The following is a 14,435-nucleotide window of genomic DNA, read 5'->3' as shown; positions in this document are numbered from 1 at the left end:
CTAAGGACCAGTGCCCCGGAGCCGCAGTCATCGCTGTTGAATCCTTGAATCAATCTGAAGAACCTGACACCAAATATCACCATTGCATACGCACGATGAGAAACTCTAACCGCGCTGCCCCAAGGAGCTGGCAGGAATCTAAGCCGGAGCTCCGCCTAATCCATCCCAATGAATGAACTTGAGGAGGATCAAATCCCGGAAGACTGACTCAAAGAAGGAGTGATAACCCACAAGTATAGGGGATCGCAACAGTTTTCGAGGGTAGAGTATTCAACCCAAATTTATCGATTTGACACAAGGGGAGCCAAAGAATATTCTCAAGTATTAGCAGCTGAGTTGTCAATTCAACCACACCTGGAAACTTAATATCTGCAGCAAAGTGTTTTGTAGCGAAGTAATATGATAGTAGTGGTAACAGTAGCAAAAGGTAATGATAGCAATAGCAATGGAAAAGTAAATAAGAGAAGAACAATATATGGAAAGCTTGTAGGCAATGGATCGGTGATATAGAATTATGCCGGATGTGGTTCATCATGTAACAGTCATAACCTAGGGTGACACAGAACTAGATCCAATTCATCAATGTAATGTAGGCATGTATTATGAATATAGTCATACGTGCTTATGGAAAAGAACTTGCATGACATCTTTTGTCCTAACCTCCCGTGGCAGCGGGGTCCTAGCGGAAACTAAGGGATATTAAGGCCTCCTTTTAATAGAGTACCAGACCAAAGCATTAACACATAGTGAATACATGAACTCCTCAAAATACAATCATCACTGGTAAGTATCCCGATTATTGTCACTTCGGGGTTAACAGATCATAACACATAATAGGTGACTATAGACTTGCAAGATAGGATCAAGAACTCTCATATATTGATGAAAACACAATAGGTTCAGATCTGAAATCATGGCACTCGGGCCCTAGTGACAAGCATTAAGCATAGCAAAGTCATAGCAACATCAATCTCAGAACATAGTGGATACTAGGGATCAAACCCTAACAAAACTAACTCGATTACATGATAAATCTCATCCAACCCATCACCGTCCAGCAAGCCTACGATGGAATTACTCACGCACGGTGGTGAGCATCATGAAATTGATGATGGAGGAATGTTGATGATGACGATGGCGACGGATTCCCCTCTCCGGAGCCCCGAACGGACTCCGGATCAGCCCTCCCGAGAGGTTTTTGGGCTTGGCGGCGGCTCCGTATCGTAAAACGCAATGAATCCTTCTCTCTCCGAAACCAAATATATAGAGTTGGAGTTGAGGTCGGAGGAGCTACAGGGGGCCCATGAGGTAGGGGGCGTGCCCTAGGGGGGCAGGCGCGCCCCCACCCTCGTGGACAGGTGGTGGGCACCCTAGTCTTCATATTTTGCGAGGATTTTTTATTATTTCCAAATAGATGTTTCGTGAAGTTTCAGGTCATTCCAAGAACTTTTGTTTCTGCACATAAATAACACCATGGCAATTCTGCTGAAAACAGCGTCAGTCCGGGTTAGTTCCATTCAAATCATGCAAGTTAGAGTCCAAAACAAGGGCAAAAGTGTTTGGAAAAGTAGATACGATGGAGACGTATCAACTCCCCGAAGCTTAAACCTTTGCTCGTCCTCAATAAATTCAGTTGACAAACTGAAAGTGATAAAGAAAAACTTTTACAAACTCTGTTTGCTCTTGTTGTTGTAAATATGTAAAGCCAACATTCAAGTTTTCAGCAAAGATTATGAACTAACCATATTCACAATAACGCATAGGTCTCATGTTTACTCATATCAATGGCATAATCAACTAGCGAGCAATAATAATAAATCTCGGATGACAACACTTTGTCAAAACAATCATAATATGATATAACAATATGGTATCTCGCTAGCCCTTTCTGAGACCGCAAAACATAAATGCAGAGCACCTTTAAAGATCAAGGACTGACTAGACATTGTAATTCATGGTAAAAGAGATCCAGTCAAGTCATACTCAATGTAAACTAACAGTAATGAATGCAAATGACAGCGGTGCTCTCCAACTGGTGCTTTTTAATAAGAGGATGATGACTCAACATAAAAGTAAATAGATAGGCCCTTCGCAGAGGGAAGCAGAGAATTGTAGAGGTGCCAGAGCTTGGTTTTGAAATAGAGGTGAATAATATTTTGAGCGGTATACTTTCATTGTCAACATAACAACCAAGAGATGGCGATATCTTCCATGCTACACACATTATAGGCGGTTCCCAAACAGAATGGTAAAGTTTATACTCCCCCTCCACCAACAAGCATCAATCCATGGCTTGCTCGAAACAACGAGTGCCTCCAACTAACAAGAGTCCTAGGGGGAGTTTTGTTTGCAATTATTTTGATTTAGTTTGCATAAAGCAAGGGACTGGGCATCCCGGTGACCAGCCACTTTCTCGTGAGTGAGGAGCGGAGTCCACTCCTCTTGAGAATAACCCTCCTAACATGGAAGATACGGACAACCCTAGTTGATACATGAGCTATTCGAGCATACAAAACAGGATATTTATTTGAAGGTTTAGAGTTTGGCACATACAAATTTACTTGGAACGGCAGGTAGATACCGTATATAGGTAGGTATGGTGTACTCATATGGAATAACTTTGGGGTTTATGGAGTTGGATGCACAAGCAGTATTCCCACTTAGTACAGGTGAAGGCTAACAAACGACTGGGAAGCGACCAGCTAGAGAGCGACAACGGTCATGAACATGCATTAAAATTAATCAACACCGAATGCAAGCATGAGTAGGATATAATGCACCATGAACATAAATTATCGTGAAGGCTATGTTGATTTTGTTTCAACTACATGCGTGAACATGTGTCAAGTCAAGTCACTTAAATCATTCAGAGGAGGATACCACCCTATGATACCACATCACAACCATTTTAATAGCATGTTGGCACGCAAGGTAAACCATTATAAGATCCTAGCTAATCAAGCATGGCACAAGAAACTATGATCTCTAGTTGTCATTGCAAACATGTTTATTCATAATAGGCTGAATCAGGGATGATGAACTAATCATATTTACAAAAACAAGAGAGGTCGAGTTTGAAAGATCGTGGATGTCGCCTAGAGGGGGGTGAATAGGCGTTTTAAAATAATTATGGTTTAGGCTTGAACAAATGCGGAATAAACCTAGCGGTTAATTTGCCAAGCACAAAACCTAAAACAACTAGGCTCACCTATGTGCACCAACAACTTATGCTAAGAAAGATAAGCAACTATGTGATAGCAAGATATATGACAAGAAACAATATGGCTACCACAAAGTAAAGTGCATAAGTAAAGGGCTCGGGTAAGAGATAACCGAGGCACGAGGAGACGATGATGTATCCCGAAGTTCACACCCTTGCGGATGCTAATCTCCGTTTGGAGCGGTGTGGAGGCACAATGCTCCCCAAGAAGCTACTAGGCCCACCGTAATCTCCTCACGCTCTCGCACAATGCAAGATGCCGTGATTCCACTAAGGGACCCTTGAGGGCGGTCACCGAACCCGTACAATTGGCAACCCTTGGGGGCGGTCACCGAACCCGTACACTTTGGCAACCCTTGGAGGCGGTCACTGGAACCCGTCAAATTGCTCGGGGCGATCTCCACAACCTAATTGGAGACCCCGACGCTTGCCCAGAGCTTTACACCACAATGATTGAGCTCTGAACACCAACAACCATCTAGGGCGCCCAAGCACCCAAGAGGAACAAGCTCAAGGGTACCAAGCACCCAAGAGTAATAAGCTTCTCAACTTATAACTTCCACGTATCACTGTGGAGAACTCAAACCGATGCACCAAATGCAATGGCAAGGGCACACGGAGTGCCCAAGTCCTTCTCTCTCAAATCCCACCAAAGCAACTAATGCTAGGGAGGAAAATGAGAGGAAGAACAAGAAAGAGAACACAAAGAACTCCAAGATCTAGATCCAAGGAGTTCCCCTCACATAGAGGAGAAAGTGATTGGTGGAAATGTGGATCTAGATCTCCTCTCTCTTTTCCCTCAAAACTAGCAAGAAACCATGGAGGGATTGAGAGTTAGCAAGCTCGAAGAAGGTCAACAATGGGGGAAGAACACGAGCTCGAAGGATAAGGTTCAATGGGGAAGAAGACCCCCTTTAATAGGAGGGGGAAAATCCAACCGTTATGTGCTCAGCCCGCACACGAGCGGTACTACCGCTCAGGTGGAAGAAACAGGGAAAAGGAGCAACAAAACATGAACCTTGGGGCGGTAGTACCGCAGGAGACAGCGGTACTACCGCTGGGTTAAGCGGTACTACCGCTCCCTTCGGCGGTACTGCCGCGCAGAACGAAGGGGAAAGGGAAAGAGGGAACCGGGCGGTACTATCGCGGAGGAAGGGCGGTACTGCCGCTAAGGAGCGGTACTGCCGCACTACTGCCGCAGCGAGGTACCGCACAATCCGACACAGAAAAAGACCCCTCGAATCGACGCGGTAGGGACATGGTAAGCCAGCGGTAGTACTGCTGCAGAGTCACCACCGGTACTACCGTTGCGGAGCGGTACTGCCGCTTGTGACCCCTCAGCGGTACTACCGCTGGGTACCACGGTACTACCACTGGGACCCTGTCAAAAACCACACTCAAGAAAACAAGAACTGCCATAACTTCTGCATATGAGCTCCGAATTGAGCAAACTCAAGCTTGTTGGAAACAAGACGACGAGTAGCATCAAAACAGCGACTGGTTATAGTAAGAAGAGGTAGGGGAGGTATGCCTAACAAAAAGAGGAGTGAAACCTCCAACCGAGAAGAACCGGCAAAACCTCCAACATCGAAAACATCATAGAAGATGCAAGCGAACTCCGTTTTCGATGAACTCAAGCTTGTCAACAAGATGACCATAAGCTCTAAGACTCACAAAGAGAACCAAACAAGAACCAAGAAAGATGATGCAAGGATGCAATGGTTTGAGCTCTCAACGAACGATACGATCAAGCTACTCATCGAGAGCCCCCTTGATAGTATGGCAATCGATCCTATAACCCGGTCTCCCAACTACCAACATGAGACTGGTAAAATAGAAAACCTATCAAGGGCAAACCTTTGCCTTGCACATGGTCCACTTGAGCTAGATGATGACGATCTTGACTCCCTCAAGTTGGACCACCTTTCTTGATTGTGTTGGCTCGATGAAGACTAGTTGATTGCTCCCCCATACTCCACTATGGGTGAGCCTTTCTTCCGCACATCTTCACAAGTCCATTGTCACCACAAAGGACGGCAAGCTTCAAGCATTTGATCTCTTCGTGATGCTCCACTTGAACTTGCACACCGCAACCTTTCTTGATTGTGTTGACTCGATGAAGACTAGTTGATTGCTCCCCCATACTCTACTATGGGTGAGCTACTCTTCCGCACATCTTCACAGGTCCATTGTCACCACAAAGGACAGCAAGCTTCAAGCATTTGATCTCTGCGTGGTGCTCCACTTGAACTTGCACACCGCAACCTAACCCCACAAAGAACCCTCACGAAGACCATGGGTTAGTACACAAAGCGTAATTGACAATGCTTACCATACCATGGGATCACTTGATCCCTCTCGGTACATCTTATACGCTTTGTGGGTTGATCAACTTGATTCACTCTTTAACTTAGTCTTGATCAACCTCTCACAAGACCAATCTTTAGGTAATTCCTTGAATAGCACCTTGGTCGACACAAACTCTCCTTGAAACCAACACATGTACTCCAAGAAAAGCCTATGGACAAAACCTTCAAATATAACTCAAGGCAACCATTAGTCCATAGAGATTGTCATCAATTACCAAAACCAAACATGGGGGCACCGCATGTTCTTTCAGAGTTCATACCATCTTTTCTCATCTCAGTCAGTCCATCATATATCGTCATAATTGCCTTTCACTTGCACGACCGAACGATGTGAATAATAATAATAGTGCACGTGCATTGGACTAAGCTAGAATCTGCAAGCATTCAATAAATAAGAGAAGACAAGGAAATATGGGCTCTTTTGTCAGATCAACAATAATGCATATAAGAGCCACTTCAACAATTTAATCATGGTCTTCTCCTATCGACCCCCAAAGAAAAGAAAAGAAATAAAACTATTTACACGGGAAAGCTCCCAACAAGCAAAAGAAGAACAGGAAATCTTTTTGGGTTTTCTTTTTAATTACTACTACAAGCATGGATAAACTAATTAAAAGCTACAACTAATTTTTTTGGTTTTTTTATTAAGGTTTATTAAACACACAAGAAGAAAGCATAAAAAGGAAAATAAACTAGCATGGATGATACAATGAAAAAGTATGAGCACTGACATCTAGCAATGAGTGTGTGAACATGGATATAATGTCGGTGAGAAATACGTACTCCCCCAAGCTTAGGCTTTTGGCCTAAGTTGGTCTATGGCCACGGCTGGCCTGGCGGATATCCATAATAATAGTTGGGGTCGTACTGAGAAGAAGAAGACTCTGACTGCCACTGGTTGGCAATCATTTCCGGATCCCAATGGTAATTAGACTGTCGTGGAGGATCAACTTGTGGTTCCGACTCTGGTTCTGTGGCTGATGTAGGGTTCCGGTAGGCGTGAATAGCCTCTAACGGAACAAGGTACTGGCCTGCAGATAAATCAAACAAGGAAGGAGCGGGCAGGGTAATAGTCTCAGGATGATGTCTATGAAAGAACAATTTGTATTTAAGCTCCCCTTCCCTATTCTTAACAATAAAATCGCGTGCCACCATACTCTTATGATCTAAATAAACACGAGGCAACAATTTTTCTTCCTTTTCATAATGCCTAATAGGTATGTTAAAATGTGCAGCTAGGCGTGAAGCATAGATGCCTCCAAAGATCGGGCCCTTTGTACGGTTCAGACTTAACCGTTTAGCAATAATACCGCCCATACTAACAAAGTTATCAGAGAATAAACCATGGAACGAAATAATAATATCAAGAACACTAAGGTTTCCACAGTTTTCGCGATCAATTAAGCAACGACTAGCAAATATTGCAAAGTAGCGTAAAACAGGAAAATGTATGCTAGTGATTCGTGCATCGGAAACCTTCCTCGTTTCCCCTACAGTGATGGTATCAATAAACCCATACACATCGCCGCGATGTGGTTCCTCTGTCGTGCCCTCGAAAGGGACCAAACAAACCCGACAAAAATCATAAAGTGACATCTCCTTATGCTCATCATATAAATAAAACTCCACCATAGGTGGTGAGCTCCTAGAATGGAAATGAAAGTTTTGCACAAAGATATTAGTGAGTAAGCGATACTGGTCGTGCTGGTCGTGGAGGAAGGCGGTGAGGCCTGCATTCTTAGCCAATTCATAAAAATCATCATAAATCTCGGCTGCTCTCAAGAATTCATCGGAAGGCCATTTACACGGCCGAACCTCCGCAGTGCAAGGCAGATTATACTTGGGCTTCGTTGCCTTTTCATTTTGCTTTTCCTTCGAGCTTCGGCTTGATAAGCCCCTCAAAAATCTCTTCATTATTTTCTGAAAAATTCTGAAATTTTTAGTAACTTCAAAATAAAAGTAAACCAAACTCAACAAAATCGATAGCAACTACTCCTACAAGTGCCTAGAGCCTATATCAAGCATCCAAACTACTTTTGACCATATAAATTTGGCATGCAAGCTCAAGAACAGGGTCACCTAAGCAGCACAAATTTGCAATGAATAAAGCACTAGAACAAAAACTAATTGGACCAATGGAGGAGTCACATACCAAGGAACAATCTCCCCAAGCATTTTTGTGAGAGGTGCTTTGAGCAAGGAGATCGAAAATGGCAGCAAAATGAGTTTGGACTCGGGTTTGAGCTGAATATTCGTGTTTGTGGGAGGAAGAAGGAGTGTGTGGGTGCAGGAATAAGTGGAGGAGGGCCACCGTGGGCCCACGAGGCAGGGGGCGCGCCCAGGGGGTAGGGCGCGCCCTCCACCCTCGTGGCCAGGTGGATGCCCCCCGTGTTGTGTTCTCGGTGCCAAATATTCTCAAATATTCCAGAAAAATCATATTTAAATTTCAGGGCATTTGGAGAACTTTTATTTTCGGGGTATTTTTATATTGCACGGATAATTCAGATAACAAACGGAAAATACTTATTTGTATTTTATTTAATGTAAATAACAGAAAGTAAAAGGAGGGTACAAAGAGTTGTGCCTTCTAGTTTCATCCATCTCATGCTCATCAAAAGGAATCCATTAATAAGGTTGATCAAGTCTTGTTAACGAACTCATTCCGAATAACATGGAACCGGAGAAATTTCGAATAACACTATGTTACCTCAACGGGAATATGCACATCCCCAATAATAAGAAAATCATATTTCTTCTTGATAGTAGGAAGAGGAAATTCAAAACCTCCAAATATAATCGATGGAATTTTTCCAATAGAGTTGATACTATGAACTTGAGGTTGTTTCCTCGGAAAGTGTACCGTATGCTCATTACCATTAACATGAAAAGTGACATTGCCTTTAGTGTAATCAATAACAGCCCCTGCAGTATTCAAAAAGGGTCTTCCAAGAATAATAGACATACTATCGTCCTCGGGGATATCAAGAATAGCAAAGTCCGTTAAAATAGTAACGTTTGCAACTACAACAGGCACATCCTCAAAAATACCGACAGGTATAGCAGTTGATTTATCAGCCATTTGCAAAGATATTTCAGTAGGTGTGAACTTATTCAAATCAAGTCTACGATATAAAGAGAGAGGCATAACACTAACACCGGCTCCAAGATCACATAAAGCAGTTTTAACATAATTTCTTTTAATGGAGCATGGTATAGTGGGTACTCCTGGATCTCCTAGTTTCTTAGGTATTCCACCTTTAAAAGTATAATTAGCAAGCATGGTGGAAATTTCAGCTTCCGGTATCTTTCTCTCATTTGTAACAATTTCTTTCATATACTTAGCATAAGGATTCATTTTAAGCATATCAGTTAATCGCATACGCAAAAAGATAGATCTAATCATTTCAGCAAAGCGCTCAAAATCCTCATCATCCTTTTTCTTGGATGGTTTGGGAGGAAAAGGCATGGGTTTCTGAACCCATGGTTCTCATTCTTTACCATGTTTCCTAGCAACAAAGTCTTTCTTATCATAACGTTGATTCTTTGATTGTGGGTTATCAAGATCAACAGCAGGTTCAATTTCTATATCATTATCATTGCTAGGTTGAGCATCAACATGAGCATTATCATTGCTAGGTTGAGCATCAACATGAGCATTATCATTAACATTATCACTAGTTTCAGGTTTATTACCAGATTGTGTTTCAGCATCAGAAATAGAAATATCATTTGGATTCTCAGGTGTTTCAACAATAGGTTCACTAGAAGCATGCAAAGTCCTATCATTTTTCTTTTTCTTCCTTTTAGAAGGACTAGGTGCATCTATATTATTTCTCTGAGAATCTTGCTCAATTCTCTTAGGATGGCCTTCAGGTTACAAAGGTTCCTGAGTCATTTTACCACCTCTAGTCATAACTCTAACAGCATTATCATTATCTTTACTATTCAATTCGTTGAGTAAATCATTTTGAGCCTTCAGTACTTGTTCTACTTGAGTGGTAACCATAGAAGCATGTTTACTAATAAGTTTAAGTTCACCTTTGACATTAGCCATATAATCACCCAAGTGTTCAAGCATATTTGAATTGTATTTCAATTGTCTACCAAAATAAGCATTGAAGTCTTCTTGCTTAACCATAAATTTATCAAACTCATCTAAGCATGGGCTAGCAAACTTAGTAAATGGGATTTCAGCTTTATCATATCTATAGAGAGAATTTACCTTTACTACTTGTGTCGGGTTATCAAGACCATGAGTTTCTTCAATAGGTAATGGATTAAGATCATATGTTTCTTCAACAGGCGGTAAATTGAGACCATGTATTTCTTCAATAGGAGGTAAATTCTTAACATCTTCAGCTTTAATACCTTTTTCTTTCATAGATTTCTTTGCCTCTTGCATATCTTCAGGACTAAGAAATAGAACACCTCTCTTCTTCGGAGTTGGTTTAGGAATAGGCTCAGGAAGTGTCCAATTATTTTCATTTGTCAACATATTATTCAATAGAATTTCAGCTTCATCCGGTGTTCTTTCTTTGAAAACAGAACCAGCACAACTATCTAGGTAATCTCTGGAAGCATCGGTTAGTCCATTATAAAAGATATCAACTATTTCATTTTTCTTAAGAGGATGATCCGGCAAAGCATTAAGTAACTTGAGAAGCCTCCCCCAACCTTGTGGGAGACTCTCTTCTTCAATTTGCACAAAATTATATATATCCCTCAAAGCAGCTTGTTTCTTATGAGCAGGGAAATATTTAGCAGAGAAGTAATAAATCATATCATGGGGACTACGCACACAACCAGGATCAAGAGAATTAAACCATATCTTAGCATCACCCTTTAATGAGAACGGAAATCTTTTAAGGATATAAAAGTAACAAGTTCTCTCATCATTAGTGAACAGGGTGGCTATATCATTTAATTTAGTAAGATGTGCCACAACAGTTCCAGATTCATAGCCATGAAAAGGATCAGATTCAACCAAAGTAATTATATCATGATCAACAGAGAATTCATAATCCTTATCGGTAACACAGATAGGTGAAGTAGCAAAAGCAGGGTCAGGTTTCATTCTAGCATTAAGAGATTGCTGCTTCCATTTAGCTAATAACCTCTTAAGTTCGTATCTATCTTTGCAAGCTAAAATAGCTAGAGCGGCTTCTTTTTCAAGAACATAACCCTCAAGAATAACAGGTGATACATATTCATTAGAGGGAGAGTCTTCATCATCACTTTCATCAATATTATCAGATTCAATATTTTCACTCTCTCTAACCCTAGCAAGTTGTTCATCAAGAAATTCACCAAGTGGCACAGTAGTATCAAGCATAGAAGTAGTTTCATCATAAGTATCATGCATAGCAGAAGTGGCATCATCAATAACATGCGACATATCAAAACGAATAGCAGAAGCAGGTTTAGGTGTCGCAAGCTTACTCAAAACAGAAGGTGAATCAAGTGCAGAGCTAGATGGCAGTTCCTTACCTCCCCTTGTAGTTGAGGGATAAATCTTGGTTTTTGGATCTCTCAAGTTCTTCATAATGATAAGCATATATAAATCCCAAGTGACTCAAAGAATAGAGCTATGCTCCCCGGCAACGGCGCCAGAAAATAGTCTTGATAACCCACAAGTATAGGGGATCGCAACAATTTTCGAGGGTAGAGTATTCAACCCAAATTTATTGATTCGACACAAGGGGAGCCAAAGAATATTCTCAAGTATTAGCAACTGAGTTGTCAATTCAACCACACCTGGAAACTTAATATCTGCAACAAAGTGTTTAGTAGCAAAGTAATATGATAGTAGTGGTAACGGTAGCAAAAGGTAATGATAGTAATAGCAACGGAAAAGTAAATAAGAGAAGAACAACATATGGAAAGCTCGTAGGCAATGGATCAGTGATAGAGAATTATGCCGGATGTGGTTCATCATGTAACATTCATAACCAAGGGTGACACAGAACTACCTCCAATTCATCAATGTAATGTAGGCATGTATTCCGAATATAGTCATACGTGCTTATGGAAAAGAACTTGCATGACATCTTTTGTCCTACCCTCCCGTGGCAGCAGGGTCCTAGCGGAAACTAAGGGATATTAAGGCCTCCTTTTAATAGAGTACAGGACCAAAGCATTAACACATAGTGAATACATGAACTCCTCCAACTACGGTCATCACTGGTAAGTATCCCGATTATTGTCACTTCGGGGTTAACGGATCATAACACATAATAGGTGACTATAGACTTGCAAGATAGGATCAAGAACTCTCATATATTGATGAAAACACAATAGGTTCAGATCTGAAATCATGGCACTCGGGCCCTAGTGACAAGCATTAAGCATAGCAAAGTCATAGCAACATCAATCTCAGAACATAGTGGATACTAGGGATCAAACCCTAACAAAACTAACTCGATTACATGATAAATCTCATCCAACCCATCACCGTCCAGCAAGCCTACAATGGAATTACTCACGCACGGCGGTGAGCATCATGAAATTGGTGGTGGAGGAAGGTTGATGATGATGATGGTGACGGATTCCCCTCTCCGGGTCCCCGAACGGACTCCGGATCAGCCCTCCCGAGAGGTTTTTGGGCTTGGCGGCGGCTCCGTATCGTAAAACACGATGAATCCTTCTCTCTTATTTTTTTCTCTCCGAAACCAAATATATAGAGTTGGAGTTGAGGTTGGAGGAGCTACAGGGGGCCCACGATGTAGGGGGCGTGCCCTAGAGGGGCAGGCGCGCCCCCACCCTCATGGACAGGTGGTGGGCCCCCTGGTCTTCATCTTTTGCAAGGATTTTTTATTATTTCCAAATAGATGCTTCGTGAAGTTTCAGGTCATTCCGAGAACTTTTGTTTCTGCACATAAATAACACCATGGCAATTCTGCTGAAAACAGCGTCAGTCCGGGTTAGTTCCATTCAAATCATGCAAGTTAGAGTCCAAAACAAGGGCAAAAGTGTTTGGAAAAGTAGATACGACAGAGACGTATCAAGGAGCACCGTTTTCCGTCCAAACGCCGCCCCTGCGAGGACTAAAACTTTATCTATCTACTTGCGAGAGCCGAGATACTAGGATTCTCCTCCCCGCCATCGGCCGCTGGAATGGCAGGCGGAGGGGAGGTGAATCCACGGGCTCGTCGGTGAAGATCGAGGGAAGGAAGCCTTTCCCAAGTCGCCTTGAGAGAGAGGAAAAAAAGCAACACACACCTTATTATTTGCTTAAAGCTCTTTGACCTAATAGACATGATAAACAAGCTTAGGAAATTTATCATTTGTTTAAAGTTCTCGTTACCTCTGACCTATCTCGAATAGAAACAAGCACAAAAATATTCATCATCTATACCAATATAAAAAGACCCAAAGGGGCAGATCCAATTAATCTCGGCCATCAAATCATGTCAATCCAACGACCTAGACTGTTTCAATGTTGAGCGCTCAACACGTTTAGCGTGCAGTTAATTTCAAGCCAAATATAGTGTTAATCATATAATAACACGCAAATGATATCTTACTTAATATCCGCATGCACTTAATATGCTTCCAAATTAACATGCATTGCACGTACACATTAACTAGTTCCTGTAAGTATCTCATGGGCTCTTACCCACCAAAGGACCAAGCTCATAACCAAAGAATTCTTGGCTACTGACCCAACAGAGATGCGATGACTTCAAGTCACTAGCTAGCTGTACCACATGTACCCAAGTCGTCTATAAGGTGCAATCCTCCCTGTTCCTCATCTTACTTCTATGTATTGGTATTGTTCATTCATTCCCGTGTAGTGCATTATTTTCTAGTATACCCGATTCCAGCACAAAAGCAAATATCACCAAGTAAACATATCCATTCAGTGCAGGATTACACAATACTGTTAATTGCTCAACGATGCAGGCAACACAGCCCAAGTCACCTTAACTAAAATTGAGGCGGTCTCGAGATTTAGTTGATGGCTGGCGTGTCTATTTAACTTAGCTTTGAAGGAACAATTGTGTTCAATATTATAGTTACAGCCTTTGTGACCAACCTTGAACTTCAAATTCATCAGCGTATCCCATGTGACAGCAATCACAAAGCTTCCTAAGCCACAGGACTCACTAATATTTCCACTGAAGAGCTGGAATTCTTTATTCATCTCCAGAAGAGCAATAGAACTGAGAGATAAATCAAAGCCAGTCTGCACTTTTGATATGATAACATGTACTGTGGCCTCAACTGAATTATGAACAAGCGCAAAATACGTATCAACTGCACCATAGTTTCCAACAATGCGGTCTCCATGACATGAGTAAACCGTCAAATTCTGAGATTCCATCAATCAGTTGTAAATCATCCTCTTCGTTCTCCCCATTCTTGATCCTCATGTCAAACTCAAGTAGCACATCAAATATCAACAGGATGGTTCTCTTAGGACCATTCATTTCATTTAGAGAACCCTGTTGCACGATGAAGGGATCATCCCTGCTACGATTGAAAACATAATTGAGTCTTAGATCAACTTCATCGTGTGCTGCTATATGTCCATATAAATGTATTGAGCCACTGTTGATAGGAGCTTTAGCTAACTTCATTGAGAAGATCTGCATCACGTTACGTGGCATTTCATATGCACGCGTTGGCTCCAACCGAGTCTCTGTCCGGTCGGTGATATCAAAAAAGAAATTATGTTCCCAATAAGCCGCTCTCTTGTATATAGCACCATCACGGTGGCCGCTCCCTGAAATTATCGGCATGTAACATATATCTTGATACGTCTCCAACGTATCTATAATTTTTGATTGTTCCATGCTATTATATTATCTGTTTTGGATATTTAATGGGCTTTAATATGCTCTTTT

This window comes from Triticum urartu, chromosome 2 (genome assembly GCF_003073215.2).
Source record: "Triticum urartu cultivar G1812 chromosome 2, Tu2.1, whole genome shotgun sequence".
NCBI lineage: Eukaryota > Viridiplantae > Streptophyta > Magnoliopsida > Poales > Poaceae > Triticum > Triticum urartu.
Note: the sequence above shows the minus strand (reverse complement) of the source record.